The sequence below is a fragment of the Monomorium pharaonis genome, chromosome 4 (assembly GCF_013373865.1).
Source record: "Monomorium pharaonis isolate MP-MQ-018 chromosome 4, ASM1337386v2, whole genome shotgun sequence".
Classification (NCBI taxonomy): domain Eukaryota; kingdom Metazoa; phylum Arthropoda; class Insecta; order Hymenoptera; family Formicidae; genus Monomorium; species Monomorium pharaonis.
In genome coordinates, this window is record NC_050470.1 from 26,547,851 (window position 1) to 26,565,954 (window position 18,104).

At 40.8% G+C, this 18,104-nt stretch overlaps 1 protein-coding gene across 7 annotated transcripts in view; it reads left to right on the forward strand.

Annotated features, from left to right (window-relative positions):
* The window catches only part of LOC105839835 (tensin-3), a 210,080-nt gene that overhangs the window by 100,176 nt on the left and 91,800 nt on the right, over window positions 1–18,104 (forward strand). The window lies entirely within an intron of this gene.

The following is an 18,104-nucleotide window of genomic DNA, read 5'->3' on the forward strand; positions in this document are numbered from 1 at the left end:
ACATTAAATGTACTTATCGCGATATTTAGCATAAAAAGTAATCTAGCGGCGCGTATTTTATCAATATCAGAGAAAAGTATTGATAACATACAATCTTTCGAGTTGCTTGTTTATCTTACAAATCTATGAAGACAATAAACGAAGATTGCTATATCACTATTGCCTTCGACAGTAGAGACGAGACTAGGAATCTCGACATTTTCAAAGCAATCTCGGAACAAAAGTGTACATCGAATGAGAATCTCGTGCGTGACTACTATCGCATATCACGAACGTTTATTTTGCATTATACGCCCTACGAGACTAGAGAACACAGTGTCGCAAGACTGAGCGTAATTTTTATGTAGCGACTCGCGATTCTAGAGAGGTCATGTTTGAATAAGAAACGGCAAAGGAAGGGGGAAGGGGGCGATAAGGCTCGATTAGATAACGGCCCGTGACAGGTACGGTACTGTTTGCGCGTCGAAGAGTGCCGCTTTTGCATGCGGCGAGCGACGTTAGATTTTCTTTTAACGTGACTGCGACGTTATATTCTACGATTTTTTCAATCTCGCCTGAAGAATTAGAGATCGACGAGATTGCGCGAACTGGATACGTTTCAGTTCTCTTTAGTGTTGGATTGTAGTATTGGAATTTTCATTTCGAATACACATTGTGCGCGAGCCAGATAGAACCTCGATAAAGTATCCCTGGCGTTGTGCCAGTTACGAAGAGAAAAAGAAGATAGGCTCTTTGCCCATATGCGCACGCAATGGCAAAAATAGAGAGCAGCGTTGATTGCCACACGTTATCCTCGCTTTGCAAATAAATCGATAACTCCAGTTTCATTACTGACCGGATACCTCACGGTTTTATCTTCCTAGGAAATGAAGAAAACTATATTTGAGCATTGTGTAAAATGTATTGATTCTTGATAGTTTACTTTACGTCATGCATTTAAGTGCTTCGCTAAACGTTCAAGTTCACCTTTGTATACTAGTATACTAGTATATCGATGAAATGAATCTTGCGCTTAGACGAAAGTTGAAGAGAAAATTATAAATTTCGAGAAAAAAATGTTTAAAGGTTAATTTTTTTAAGTATTGTATATATATTTAAATGGTAATGTTTTTTAAAACGATGTTTATCTCCGTAATTAGCATAAGCTAATGGCGCAGCACAAAGACATTGAGAGCCTCTGTGCTAAAATGGTGCTGGGTCTTCTACTTATTTCTATTGTAGATGGCAATTTGTTTCAATAAGCAGCACGAGTATTAAGTGACACTCGGCCTTGGACTGTCAAATGCAAAGATGCGTGTGAACATACAACGAGGAGTGACGTAGATCCTTAAAGATTTGTTATATTTAATTTTTGAAATACAGAAACGGTATATAGTAGAAACTAATGTAGATAAGGATTAACGAAAAATTGAGAATATTTGAAAGTCAAATGAGTTTAGGCAAAATAAACCAGCAAGAAATTTAATGGAAAAACATGCAAATGGAGCTTAAGCAATATTTAAACTTTAATAACGAAGATGAAAGAAAAGTAGATCTCTTAATAGTTAATTAAACGATGCAAATTGTATACCGACACGATCATTAACAAGTACCGGCAGTATAAATTTCTGTCGTTGCTTAAAGAGCGAGAAAATTTCTGTCACGGAGAGAAAAAGAGGTAATTTCTTCGAAGTTTCTTAGCTTGTTGAACAAATTGCAAGCTGCCGAAGATTATCATAGAAACGCTAGGAATTTTTCACCGGCAATATTCGACGGATGAACGAGATGGAAATGGGTGTGTCCCGTCGAGGATTATAGTGACAGGAACATCCATGGCGTCATAAATTCCTCGGTAATTGTGGCCAATTAATTGGCATGCAAATGAGGTGAAGCGCAAATCACCGAGAATGGAGACCGATTCATTCATCTGAGGGCGATCCTCGAGCGTGTTCCTTTATCCGGCGAATTTTTTATTTGCTTCTCGTTTTTTCGCAATCGTCCACTCAATTAAACGCGGCGGCATAGTTACGTGAATTCTTTCGTTTCTTCTCTGGAAAAGAAGCTCAAGAAACACAGCACCATGACTCGCCAAGGTCATCTTCCGAAATTCACAAAAGTGCCGAAATAGTCTTTCCAAGAATCTCGTCGCAGAAATGCGCATCCCAGATAGACATGCGTATCATGTTCGTCATCAAATGTTCGAAACGATATGCGATCAACAAGATTGTTGCGATACAGTTTAATAAGACTATCAGTCAGTTTGCGGATGATACGAGTTAACAAGACAAATCATTGAAAGCTATACTTTTGAATAATATTCTTTTAAATATATGCACACGTATTTTTATAATTTTACATTATTTTACATAAGCATTTATTGTAACAAGTATCATTTAATTATATAAATCAAATTATATAAATCATGAAGCAATCGATAAACTGAAAGTGATAATTGTTTTATAGTTAATAAATTTGATATTTAGTTTTCCCAAGTGCTTATTTAAAATATATTTCATTGATATGTAGACGTTGCTGCGAATTTGCGGAGTTAATTGTAACATGCAGTTTGTGAGGGAATAAAGTTACTGCATACGTAACGTATATACCCTGCATTTGCATAAGTTCCGACATCGGTGTTATTTACGCCAACGGAGGAATGGAATATTGAATGAAACCAAGCGTGTCTGATAGATTACGACACTACACAATATCGTGAATTAAATATGCGAATGCAAGCGGGCTTGCTGCCGCCCGGCGCCAAGGCGATTTCGAAAAACCAGTTTTACGACTTCTAATAATTGTTCCTTCGCCAAGAGGACCCTTTGCCGAATTTAGTGTCTACGTCATCGTTCCGTTGACCGCGTGACGTAAGCGGTCGTTCCAAATTCCTAGGCGTTTGCTGCCGCAGGATTTTGCGGCCGCTGCGGAAAGGACGGAGTTTCGCGAACAGTCGGACTTTCCTGGGTTACGCTCTATAATACGCGAAAGTCAGATGCCTCGAGCGAGGAAATGGGAAAAGTCAGGAAAGTCGGGCGCACCGGTCGGCCAACTACAAAAAGCGTGCGCGAGGAAAGTGAAAAAGCAGAAAAGACTAGTCGCTTTACTCCAACTCGGCTACATCCATCATTGGTTTTCAGTTACAAGTCAGCGTTTCTTTTACTATTTGTAAAATACATTTTTGATGATTATTTTTACTTTAAGCTCTTTCTTTTTGAGCTGTCTAATATATTGAATATAATTGTAATATGTGCATAATAAATATGGTAGAAATACTCACATTATATTCTTACATAAAAGTGAGAAAATATAAGAATCATTTATAGATAAAATATTTGAGCTCTTTGATTCAAGATAATTTCAAAATCATAATATTAACTGCGGTCATGTCGTATATGTGGCCGGACGACAAATCCTCATCCGCGCATAAGCGATTATTCGTAGTTCAAACGGAGAAGTAGTAAAGCGCAGCTGTAAAATCTCTTGGGTTTTCATCCGAATTTCCACGCTGCAATATAGTGTCTTCTGTTTCTATGAATGAACCCGGGAAACCAGCAAAGACTTAGGGGTTTTTGCAGAGTTAATTCTGGATTAGCAGCACTAATGTTTCATGGGTTCTCTTTCTCTCTCTCTCTCTCTCTCTCTCTCTTTTTCTTCCTTCTCTTCTCTCTTTTCATGTTAAAATCGTCCTCGCCCGGCTCGCCCGTAAGGAGCCTCGTAAACGACTTGCATAAAATTGATTCGCCATGCTCGACAACGAAGTGTCTCGCTTTGAACGAAAACCGGACTATGGAATTTCGAGATTCACTTTACGGCGAGGTTGTCAAGAGGGAAGATAATTACGATCGCAGAATAAATTATAACGAAGGCGGCGTAGAGTGGGCGTATCAAGCGATTTCGGCGCTTCTTCGGCGCTTTAAAGCCTCATTCCTGCAGCTCGAGCCGGTTTTGTAATTGTAATGTGACCGACAAGTGCTAACCTGTCCGCTTTGATAATGTTGTCTTTGTTAATTTGATCCTCTGAATGAATGCGCCGTCGACCAAGAGGTCAGTTTGATCGTAATTAATGGCTCTTTTTGTGACGACGACCGCGTTAAGGTTCCTTTTTCTTAGATAACAAACTTATGATATCTTTTATTTATCAGGAAAGTGAACTAACAAATTAGTAATTACATTTGTGTAATCAAAGCTAATAATTTTTTAATTTTAATTAATATTATCAACTACTTCTCGTGGAAAGAGTGAAAGAGAAAAGATTTATTAAAGATTAATTTATATTATCTCTCTTCTTTTGAACACAGGAGCTATTCGTTCTAATAGCCATTAACTTTCGAAAGTTCTGGAACTGTGCAATTTGGATTACCGATTGTTCCCGACGTATTTAGATAATGTCCCGGATTCCGACAGTCATTTCGAGGATTTACGAGCCTCGTCATGGCGAATGTGTTTGCTATTGGATTTTATTGATACGAGTATTGCGGAGCTTTACTTCAACGAGCCTGATATTCGTCATTAATTAGGCGTCATGATATATCGGGACAAAGGGCGGAATGTAGGTGTGTAAATACACATGATGGCAAAAGAGGATCCTTTCGGTGGACCGAGACGCGGAGCACGCACATTATATTACGTGTGTAAAACGCAATGACACGTTTGTGCGTATTGTGGGTTTATGGGTTACGACGCCGGGCGGTCCGAACGCAATTATTCGGCGCGCACGACGAACCATGCTAATGAATATTGATGTGCCTCGCCAGTACGCTTCACTCGAGGTCAATGCATTAGCATTATTAACACTTTGGAACATCGAATCGCGTGGTCCGGCACGACGAAAAAAAAATACGCCCGTGATCCCATGGCATTTCTTTTTTTTTTCTCTGTGTCAAACACGTGACTGACCCGTGACTCATTCCTTTTCCACTTTTTACGTATTCTTCTCGACTCGCCGAATTTATTATCATTTTGTATAATCTTTTTAGAACGATTAATTCCTGTAAACATGTTAGAGAAATGACTGCGAGTATAATTTTTAAAAGTGGCATTTTTTTGGTTTTCCGTTTGGCAGACTTTTTCCATTTTAATTCTACTATTGTGTGCACTAATTATTGTCGCCATTAAAAAACGGATATTGAAGTAGTGTTCTGAATCGCGTGGAAACGCTCGGTGTCGACCATTCTCGCATTTTATCGATCACCTTTAAGCAGTACTTCGGAGCTTTTTGTTTCGAGCCCGCAGTTAACTTTTCTACAGAGACGTCTGCCGGTCGTTAAACGATTAAACGAGGAGAAACGTCCGGTGAGAGCTTTTCCTGGATCGTTTCAGGAGTTTTACCGATAACTTCAGTTCAAAATAACTTTCCAGGTTTTCTATGGTTTTCTTCTTCAAAGCGAGTTCTCTAAGAAAGGTATACGCTATAGAATGATTTTATCGAGAAGTCACATTTGTTCAATTTTGGCGCGAAGAAAAGATTCAATTATCTATTTTAATGAATCTCTTATTTTATATAATTTAGTTTATACTCAATTGTTTCTGTATTTCCACGGTTGATTGATATAGATATAACTTTAAAATAGATTCTCGCAGGGATGATCCGCACAGTCCTTTGGGCTTAGCGAATCCAAGGGCACACAAGCTCAATATACAGTGCGGACATACATATACAATACTATCTATACATCGCACACATTCGTGTAATTTAGGAATGATAGTGCAATAAATAATTGAAAAAAGCAAAAGTAAAATATATCACTCCATTTCGAAGACGAAATAAAACAGTAGATTACTGGCGATAATATTTAGCAATGCTTCACTACGAATGTCGATATTTGCAAAAGATATTCGCTGGGAGAAGAATATATGCGAATTGCCGTGTGAATAAATCAGACAGCTGGAAACTGCCCGATGGATCGCTTTGACTTGCTCCTGCAAAGTACTATTGGTGGCAAAGGAATTTGACAGCTGACTGACAGCGCCGCTCCCAAAATGCCCGTCGGATAGTCTAATCGTATTAAATTGTTTTGTAATCTGTCTGTCTTGGCCGCGTACTCGTGCTCTGGTGCTGCGAAAGGATATCTTTAATAACGTCGTTCTGTAATATTATAACATTACACTTTTTAATTTTTTTAAATTAATTTTTCACTGAAGCATAATTTTGAAATTGCAATTTATTTAATTACATAAAAGTCTGCTGAAATGTGGTAGAAAAAGAGGTTCGATAAAAATTTTTTCAAATTACTTCGAGATCAAGCGGGATGAACTCAGAAGTTTCGTTGTTTTGTTTACTTGTCTAGATTTTATTTACGATAAATATGCGTGATAACGTTACACCGACCTGTCTCACCTCGAGCTACACGCAGGCTGTTATTTAAAAGATCTTAACAAATGGTTAGTCAGGTCGGGCTCCTTATTATCCATGACTCCTTGGAGCGCCATAGGACGCTAATTGCAAACTTTCATTACGAGTCACGCTCAGCTCGGACCGACGCAACGCTGATCGCGATAGGGCTTCCGCGAGTTTCTACCAGGTACGAGTGAGACTCCAGATGAGAGCAAGAGAGGAGAAAGAAGCGCCCTCCTCCCCAGAGTGTGATAGGTAGCGCTATACGCTCATAAATATTAAGATACTATTCCACCTAAGCCGATACAGAAGTATTTTATTGCAAGTCTGCCGCAGTACACGCGTAATGTAATTGTTGTATTATCCAGAAGTGGTAATGACATTTGCTGGCGTTAAGACGATCGTAAACAGAGTATAAACAGTAATTTTAGATGTAATAGAATGATAATTCTCCCTTACAATGTCACTTCTTATACGTGTAAACTTAATTTATAACTGTAGAGTCATTGTTAAGTTCTGTTTTAGAGAAAGACATTCGAGTAGCTCGAATACCAACTTGCGTCCACACATCCATACAATGTGTCCGATTTCTTATTATCACTGATGTTATATTCATATTATATTCCTAATAATTATAGATAATGGGTATGTTTATGTTGCGCATGACAGAAACTTGCAATTTCTATATTTTAATAGATTTTAATAGAATATCCTGATGATGCATCTTGCGGGCTGCAAAAATAATGACCGCAACGTCCCCAAACAGCATCGTTTATCTTAATCCCAACCCTATTTCCAGCCCCGGAAGGGAACACAACTCGCTCCGTCGTCATCGGTGATCCCACCGCCGCGTCGATAATCACGATGATCGATCACTCGCGACTCGACGGACGCACGCACGCACTCACGCATGCACGCGCGCAACGATTAGGGGGCCTGCATTTCGCGCCTGCACGCTCGAGTCGCCGCCGCGTGCGTGGGCGATCCGCCTCAGAGCGGCGCGGCCGCCGATGCACGCGCGATGCACACGACGTGCGGCGCGACGTGCACGTGTGTTCGTGACTCACGGTAGGCATTCTCGCGCGACAAACCGGTAACCAGCGCGGCCGTTACACCGCGAACACCGCTGGCCACTTTGTGTCCCCTCGGCGTGGCTCTCTTTCTCCCGGCTCCGCCTCGCGCGCCGCTCTTAAACTCGCGTTTACAAGTGTCGGCGGGCGCGAGGATTCACGCCGCCTGTCACGCTGTACGTCCGCGAGCGGAACGGATGGATTTAGGAGAGAAAGAGGGAACCTTCAAGGTCGATGGAGATTGTGCGCGCCTGTGCGTGGCCGTTCGACTCTTTCGCCGCTCCGTGATAGATTGCGTAGAGACTCGTCCGAGGCCGAGGGTGAAACTGGATGTGGACCCGAGAGACGTTCGGTATAGTTAAGAATTTAGTTTGCGATATATTTCACGACAAACAAGGATTTATCTGGATGCGAGATATAACGGAGATAAACATGACCGTGGAAAATTGCTTTTTGTGAAATGATTATTTTCATGCATTTCAATTGCCTCGTATATTTAATCAAATATTACTTAAGAGCTGTTTTTCGTCTTGATGATCTGTCATTGCTAGTCGTTGATGTCCGCCTGTTCCATGGATAATTTTATTATAAAATGCGTGCTATGATATCAGGAATAATAATACAAAATTGTGATTATATCAGATTGGAGTAAAACAAATTGATAGTCAGATGTCAATTTTTTCTCCCCCTTTTTTTTAATTATACATGAAACAGGCACTTTGTCGTGATAATATTTTTTCGTAGATAACGCCATTTTCTTTACGTTAATAATGTTTCCCACGGTTCAATTGACATTAATTGCGGACATTTAAGTAACCTTGTGAACCAAAGAGTTGAATATACATCTTAACTTTCGCTCCTAAATCACTTATCGATGTCTAGACATTTTATAAAAGTATGACGTACAGCAAGAGGAATCTGCTGTTGGTTCGTAGAAATATTTTGCCATTTATCAGCAATTCCTCTCTCGGTTAATTTGTTAATGTCGGGGTGGCTATCGCAAAGTTAACCCACGCCTCCATAGAATTCCACGAACGCGACGTCGCGCCGGCCTGCGTTGTCGGCTTGCTAAATTAGCGATATATTCCAAGTATTAGTGAACCGTTCCCTCGAACTGCAGGGGTTTCAATGCGGCTCTGTTACTCGTTGAAACTTATCTCTTTTTGCGCGAATATCGCCATGTATGTATGACACCGATGAATTACAATTGTCGATAAATCGAGGTGTAGGCGACACAAAATTCGCGTTTGTAACACCCCTTGCACTCGGGCATATATACATGTTTGGCGCGGCCCCCTTGTATATATGTATTGTAGATTGTTGTTAAGTTGATGTTTTACTGCATTTTGTTTCGTTGCTGCGTCTAATCGTAATTGCTTAATTAAGTCTCATAACTGTAATATCGCGCGGTGTTGAATTGAATTGATTGTTACTACTATTATTTGCGCTCCGTGCGAAACGTCGGTGGATCGCGATCGGTACCAAAATTGATAAATCATGCGACTCACTGATCGATGCTGCCATTGCTCATCCACCGACGGGAGCAATTGAAAAGAGAACGGAATACTCTCGTCGGCGACGATCGTTGCAGGACCGTCTCACCACTGATCGACGAGCAGTCCTCGGGCACGCTACTCCGAGTGATCCACCGTTTTTGCATTGGTGCATGTTCTTTTTGCTGCTTGCCTTGCTCACGCTCTTGCCTGCTGCCTCTTTATTTTCACCGGCCGGCTAGCCACCTGCTTTACACCCGCACTCGTGGTCAGCCCCGGAATCTACTGGACGAGGAAGCTGAGGCACGTGCCAGGAGGTGAGTCGCTTACGCTTTCCGCTTTTACTGTTATCACTTAGCTTTTGCTTGCGCGTGCTAACTTATCGCCTTGTGCATAACGCATTGCTATTAGCCTTTTGAGGGGGCTTAACACCCCCTCCCCCTCTGGTCCTTCGAGTAAGAAAATCGGCTGGGCATTACATGACTACATATCGCCACCAGAGAATTTGATTCCCCTCCGAACAATACATATGTTTCAGGCTCTCTTGTAAATGCGTACAAGAACAATAACGTTGTAAATTTCGAAACTAAATTGTATCATAATGCATGCGTAATTACTAACGTGTATATAACATTTCATAAAGGCTATTGAAATGATTTTACATAATCACAGGCTATTATGTGTAATTGCTGTACTCTTCGCTTTAACAACTATTCACTGCAACAACAGTGTAGAGGAGAGAGAAAGAGAGAGAGAGAAAGACCTGGAATTAAACCATGAGCTTGTAGACAGACTTAACAGTAACAGATTTCTAAGAGGATTGATAAAATAAATTTTAGTAGTCGCTTTAAAAATAATTATTTTAAAATTCATGCTGTACCATGATTATAGTACTCGTATTTTTCAATATGCGTTTTGAATTTGCTTTATTTTAATTTTAATTTAATACAAAACACAAAATTAATTGTCAAAATGGTTGGAGCGATAATTAAGCTCGTCGGCTTAATTAACAGCTCGGAACTTGCTCTGGCTCAAACCGCAGTTCAACGAGACCACTAAGATTCCGCACTTAAGCGGTGCTACGACGACATAAAATTGCGTACGAAGTTTCTACGATCCCGAGGGAACCCGCCGAGGGTGATAGCACCGCCGTTTGTTCCGTCGCGCGGTCGGCGCGCGGTACTTAACACCAGGCGGAAGAGAAAGTCATGCCGCCGCGGTATGCGCGGCGGTGTGTCTGCCTTTTTCTACACGCCGCCGTTGGGATTCTTTTCGCCTTCCAACTCTACGGTACTTTATCGCGCTTACGAATCGACGGACGGCGCCCGGCAGGATGGAAGCGCTCGTACAAAAGGGAAGAGGCGCGCGTGGGCGCGCCTAACTCTCAGCCACCTTGCGTCGTCGAAGAAGTCGTCAACCGCCCTCTTCGGGATTTTACGACTGTCGGGCGTAAGCCGGTATTTAACGCTAGTAAATCAAGCGGCGGCGATTTGAGGCGCTGTGAACTTTTATGACGGCTAATGATCGACGTCGTGCCGGCGCGCATCCGATGCCGCGGCGCGGCGCGGCGCGGCGCGGCGTCGGCTCGCGCGCGCATAATTACAAGCGAGGTATTTGCATGTATTAAGCCGAGATGCGTACAATTAAGTCGTGTGTACTCCGGTTAAGCGCGGTCTCGTCTGTAACAGCACGATGGGAATTATCTCTTGTCATTATCGTTTACTTACTGCTATTATGTTACAGGGGGATTTCTCGCGTGCGCGAACACGTATATACGCGAATCGTCATGTCTGTGAGAGGAAATGAATGCAAGTAAACATGCCGGCTGTGTTAGAAATTGCATGCTCTGAGTTCATCAAAGATCTATATACTTGGAGCCTTCCCTTCGCGAAGGTTTTATTGGATGCAAGATTTTTCCAGGCTATTTATAACTTTTGGTGTAATAATATGGTGCACGGAAATTATATTTTGCTATCCGGATGTGTATTTCCAAGTTTTTTATATTCTGGCTGTTCTAGCAAACCTTTTCGCACGTGCAGCGCGCCATAAATAATATCACGATGACGAGGAGGTGTAGCAGGACGGTGTATTTTCAAAAAAAATAATTAATCGCCGCGTGTTTCGCCGTAATGATCCGCGGCTAAAGGCGAGAAATTTTATGCCGAGAATCCCTTCGGCTCGTTCATCCCGCCAATTAAGAAGAGACACGATATCCGGCGCGCGATCCTGCATGGCGCAAAGTAACGAAGCTCGTTTGCTGCGCGACGCTCAGCGACGCGACGCGATTCGTCCACTTTCATTTTCGCCTTTCTCAGCCAGTTATGCTAATTTTATCCCTCCTCCTCCTCTCTTCTTGACTGTCAACTATAATATTAGATCATTAAATTGGCGTTGTTCCGCGCGCATCCGCTTCAACCCCGTTCTTCACAGCCGAAGATGAGAAACGGCGAATGGACCGTTCGGATCGCGTATATGCAAATATTTCAAACTTGTATATCTGTATGGTGTTAAGTGATTTTTAAGTAACACTCGGTTAGGTTCCCGTGTCTTGCGGCACACAGTCTGGACATTATCGCGTAATATCTGATGCGAGAAATTCTCCATATGATTCCGATGCGTATTTTATGCAGAGAGAAAATCTTACGCGATTACTGATATGCTACTTATTTAGTGGAATGATTAGCAACAGGATTACGATAAGCTTTATTGGAAGAATTTAACGGTAATTTCCTACACAGATTTTCTCTATGCATACTATTATTCGCACTAATATGTTAGGAGAATCAGAAGGCATCAAAATACATGAAGAAAGATTTAAAAATTAAAATAACACTTTTTTGTAGTTTACAATGCACTTTATTTGTTCACTAAATTAATTGGATTTAATCTCATATATTTATACAGCTCTCAAAGCATATACATATGAATCGGAATAATATAAAAAGTAGATAATGTATCGAAAATATTTTCCAAATAATAGCATAATACGACGGTACGCGTTTTTGATTAGTCCAGCGATTACGTCCTCGCTGTGATCTCGGCGACCTTGAAACTGTGGCTACCACAACCATCGGCGAATAACCTCAACTGGCCTTATCCCTTCGTCCTTCCTCACCTTCCCTTGTTCGCCCACCAATCTCATCCTACGTCGGTCCGATCTTAAGCATCTTTCACACTGAATATGTCTACTAAAAGTTCTAACATAATACAAAGCAACATATTTTTTTATATGATATAATAGTGTAATGTACATTGAAAAATTATTAAAACACGTCAATGTTAAACATAAATGTCATAGCGAGCTAACGTATATAATGGTGTCAAGTATAGATAGTATTCGGTAAGTTGGTCTTTCGGTAAAAGCATCTTTGTGGCTGGTAGTCCGACAATTCGTTGGCCGTCAAGTGCAATTGAAACCTCTTTTTATTTGGTCTTTCGATATCGCATATATATTCAAGACACTCCAACCTGCTGGAACAAAGTGCTCTCGCATTGATGAGTGTTTTAGAACGGTGATGAAAAGTGGAGTGCCTTGAAGTACGGCATACATTCCATAATTTTACAGTCATATAGCGTTACAAGACATCCTTCTGTTCTTCAGCTTTACTATTTTTATCACATTACTAGCTGTTTATTAAATTGGCTACATAACTGTTTTCAACAGTAAATGCAATTTTGCAACTGTTACAAGACTCTTTAATATTATTGGTTTATACATTTAGATTTATTGGAAATAAAATAGAAAGTAATTATATTAAAGAATCTTATGAAAAATTGCAATGTTGCTTTTTCTAAATACAATCTCACCACATTCTGGTGCAAGTGCCATTCTATTATTCTGCAACTAGTTTAATTTTAGTGTCCAGTTAATCGAAAGATTATACACATTTGACACGGTTCAGACAGGAAGATCATAATATTTTATTAGCTTGCGCTAAAATGGGTTAGCTGACAATCGATTATACGACAATGATTTAAGCGTATTTTCAGACTTCTCGGAAATTGAAATGATTCCCAATGAAGAGTCCCACGTGTATTCGTCGCGCAACTTGGGCGCGCGCGCGCACGCGTATGTGGGTCAGTGAGACGATCAGCATCGGCGTAAACTCCTTATCGATCTCTTATCGATCGACGACTTATCGAGAGTAAACACGGAAAGACTTCGTAGTACTACGAAGATAAGGGATTGCCTACATTGTCGGGCGTCCATTCATTCCGCGTTGATGCTTGTTTTAATTAGCGGTTGGCTTTGATTCGTCGATTAAAGAAAGAGACGGAGCTTATCATTCGCCTGCGAGTCGACCGGATGTTGTGGAAACGTTTTACAATCGTTTCTTTATAGCGCCCTGTGCAGGGCTCATAAAGCTTGTCCTGAAACAAAAGTTTTTTTGTGAAGTTTAAATTTAAAATTTTACAAAATTGAAAGTGTCAGAATTTTTACGCGAAATTTTGATAAAAAAGTTTTGCACTAATTTTGAAAAATTAATAGGCGGTTTATTTGCGCTCTCGGGAGTCCTGAATCGAGTAACGATCTGTTCTGCGCAAGACGTGCTGGCGTCATTGACTATCACGGAAGGCTTTGGAAGATTGTAGAGGATTTATAGGATTCAATATGATGCCCTCCTTGGAAACAATTTTGTAAGATTTCTGGAACATCTTTCGTGTAACTTCAAGCAAGATAAGCACAAAGACCCTTGTAACGTTGTCAAGTTTAGAGGAAGTGCATATCCACTTTCTATTTAATAAAACTCATGTCCCCAGCTACGAAGAAGTTTTGAAAGAGCAGGGTATCACGGAATTTTGAGAGAAAATTTCATGAAAACTTGTTGCTTTTTTCACTCCACAGAACTTTTGATACACTTCGTATATTCTTCTAGGAATAGAGTTCTGTAGGATTCCGTTCCCATTTCATGCGCCTCTCGGGACGAGTCTGTTAAATTTCTAACACATCCATTTCCTGCGCATAAAACGCATTACTGTACTATTCTTTTTTTTTTTCAAGAAACGTTAAAATTTATCGCGCTCTTTAATATTTCACGCAGACATTGTCATCAGTGACTATCTGAAGTATTTATGCTAAGGGAAACCAGCGGTCATTTGTTCACGCGTATTTGTGTAACACGTACCAGGGGGAGACGCGAGAAAGCCATTCGCTCGCTGAAAAATATTCTGGTAGCGACGGCAGTAACTGGAAGCAATAATTTCTATGGCGACTTCGCGACATTCCGGTTTTTTTTTTCTTCTTGTACGCGCACGCTGCTGGTATGTTCTCTGGAGTGGTCGGCCGGACGACATCGTAGGGGAAGGAATGCAAACACACGGCGGAACTGTGTGCGCATTGCTTATGTGCCCACGTGGGTGGTTGGCTAAAGTGGGTGGCTGCTTGACCGGCTAGAGGCCGATCGGTGGGAGAGTGCCGTTTCAAGTACCTACTACGCCTGGGCTCCACAAGCTGTAACTTCTGGTTTACCTTTCCGTCGACCTTCGAGACATCGAGTTGAACAGGCATCTCCGACGATCGGAAAAAAAGATCGTGAATAACGTAAATTATTACGAAAAGGGATTTAACACAATTAAAATCGAGAGTAAGCCAATTAACGGTCACAGCAGAATCTTGGTGTTTATGAATATTTCTTACGTGTTATTTTATATATTTTTTTTAATTTTTGAAACCGCGTTGCTTTCAGTGCTTCAAACGTAGTTCTTGAACCAGAGTAGTGATATTATAACATTAAATTGATAATCAATTTAATGATACTGATATTAACAAGTGTCTATTAAGGCAAAGATGCTAAACATATGCTATTTAGCAACGATATTAAAATTTATAATTTTGTTAGTTCAAAAAACTTAACTAAAAGTACTTATACACTTTTGATTTAAAAACTACGGATTTCGTTTAGACTGTCGATAGAAAATATAAAGCGATTTGCTAACTCCGCATAATGTAACGCGGATTATTTGCCGAACGATTGCGTGACACCGTCGTTGTATCACACTGGTGATACGCGAGCAGCTCGACGGAGCCATTAAAACTCGAGCCATAATAACACTCGGCTTCGCACGCACCTTTTGCTCCACGTGGCGACGATAACGTTCGTGAAAACGCTGCTGCTCGACTTTATGACGCGCGATACAGCGACTTAACAACCGGCGAACGATACCGCGGGGAAGATACCGCGATTTGCAAGGAACTCGCAGAAACGATGGCCGCGTTTGTCTTCGACTTAGAGAGACCTATTTTTGCATAACAACATATTACCAGACGGCACGATTATTAAAAAAAAAGAAATAGTAATAATATATAATATTTCGATGTTTTGTTTCATTTCGTATATAAAAATATTGGAATATATAAGATATAAATGTTTAGAGGAATGTAGTTTTTATTTTTTTAATGTAAATTTATTCTTTCGTACTTAGAGTATCTACGATTCTCTTCGGTCCACATTGTATTACGGTTGGTTCAATTGTACTTTGCGAAATGCGCTTCAATCGAAATGAAAGTGTCAGTGCGCTTGAACGAAATTCCCAACTAATTAAAGCACGCGAGGTAAAAGCATTTTCGAATGACGCAACTCAAGCGCAATCAACAGTTACTGTAAGCCGATGCGACCTCGTCTTGCGGCGTGCATCTTAATTACTTTCGCAAATACACACCGCTAGGTCGGGAGACAAATTGCATTCTACGGCGGGACCAATCGGCGTGCAATTATGCGACGTCTCATAACTCAGATCTTCTTCCTCCTCGCGGCTCCATTGTCCGCCGTCCTTGCACGACCGACACGCCGACACGCTGTCATCGTCGTCATCGTCATCATCGTCGATGGGGGGCAAGTTTTTTTCCCCCCCTTCGAATCTTCTCCGCGTTCACACGTGAAGAAACGAGCGCACGTGCAAATCTCGCTTCGTGCAAACGACCTCGCGGCGCGTCCGCGTAGGACGAGCGGTGTGCTCCTTTTCCGCGTGGGGATATCCTGCGAACTTTTTGTACGCGCAGCACGGCGTGGGCGTCGTGCCCACGTTCTCTCTCCGCCGTTCTCCAGGGCTCTCCGACGCTCTTCAGCTCGCTCTCCGCCGACAGATCGTTGAAATCTTGACGGAAATCTCGGTTGTTTTAAGCCCTCGTGCTCCCCGGATTTTCTCCTCGCTTCACTTTTACCGTGAGGATCCACGGGAGTGCTGCTATGTAAAACGGGCGTATTGAAGACAGTTTTGCCCAAGCCGTTTAACCTTTTATTCGTCTGACGTTTTCCATCAGCTATTCGCACGATACACGCTATATCTTTATTTATTATACTTTCGTATCACGTAGTCAGGTTTATGGCGTTACTCATGTCATGTACTTCGGCCGAAACGTTCCATTGTGACTAATTACAAACGACAAAGTGCAGTCGGTTTGCGACTTATTGTATAATTCGATTTTTATGTCTCGTATTTCAATTCAGATAGGTATCTGTCGCTTCATCGCTCGGAGAAATTAATTGAGGCAGATAAGACGCGACAGCGCGAGTCATGCCGATCGTTCTCATGTTACGTAAGATTCGTTTTTTTTTTATCTGACAAATTATATTCGACGAATAACCACTGTCGTCGCCGTTATGAGCGAAGCTCCAATGAGGTGCAATAGTCGCTACCAGGAAACACCATTTGCCATAATAGACTCATTGTTCGGCTGGGCACGTGACGCTCATACGTATAAAAGCCGCCGTTTGCGAGATTAGCCGCATCGATAGCCGGATTAATTAAACACCGAATTAGGACGGACTCCGCGCCCCAGCTCTAATTAACTCGGATCGTTTAAGATTGCGATCGCGCGAGATCACTGCGGGGACGCCTGAACTTCTTCGGCTGCTTATCTGCGCCTATATCACTGTTGTCACTTTAACGTGTGACGAATCACACGTCCGTTTCGTTACATAAGCACACAGCCGGCATATACATATATATTGCGTCGCGACGATGAATCTCATACCTCGCGATTTCGTAAATTTCAGCGGTGCTCCGGAACGTGTCAAAATCATATTTCCGTATATTTCCGCGGAAATCTCTGACGATTTGATATTCACGAATGTCGAAAATTTCTCATAATTATACAAATAACATAAAGAATATTGACTAAATATATTATATTTTGAATACTTTAAATTAATGGGTTAAAAAGTAAGTTTTACTTTTAAGGTATGACTTAACGTTAAAGAATATAAAAGATTATACACCGTGGTGAATAAAAGCATTGATCTAAGTACAAAAATAGATTGTGTCCGATCAGATTATTTTTGACCGCAGATATCGCCGGTTTCAAGTTCATAGAGTAACTTTAGTCTCATGAAAGATATGAAATAGCAATTCTCTTTAATGGCTAATGAAGAAACGTTTTTGCTATAATCGCTGCTGTTGTAATTTATCTCGGTACAGCTGCGTCGAATGTTCTTATTGAATACGCAAACATAAACGCGTGGCCTTCGTCGCCATCACTATTGCAAACATTGCCGATGCCTTCGTGACGGTCTATGATCTCGTGACCTAGAATTAAAAATATCGTGCGAATAACAATTATTATCGTAATTACGATCTTGATATGTAGCAACGGGTACAGTAAAGATTTAAGTTTATAATAAAATAAATTGTTAGAATCAGAATTTACCCCCCCCCCTCCCTTTAGATCTCTCAAACTATTTTTATAACTGCTGTTCGATTTTTTGTTCAAATTTAAATTTAAATTTATTATATATTTTTCATAACTTTTTACTAAATGAAAAAATAATGAGAAGTACTAAGATTATTTCTATAGTATTATACAAAAAATTAGTCGAATTTCTGAAAAGTTATTATTTAATTGACTACATGCCAGTTTGCTTGCGTGTGCACGGTTGACCCGGCAGAGGAAAATTGATCGAATATGATCTATAGTCATCATGCCGGATGTGTTCAGTGAATCATGCGACAGCAGCCGCAGTGAGCATTATTTATAGAACTATCTAGCTATTTTCGAGGAAAACTAGATCGTGTCTGTAAAACGTAAGAGAAATATACCTTCGTCGTCTTTGAAGTTCCTCGAAAGCGAAAAGAAAATCTTTTTCTCTCTCCCCTTTTCTTTTCTTTTTCTTTTTTTTTATAAACAATTTCAAAACATTGAGCTTTACATTCACAATATTTCGATCAAATATTATCTACCGCAGTGTTGAATTTATTTCATTTTTCAAAACATACATGTCCATCTGTCTA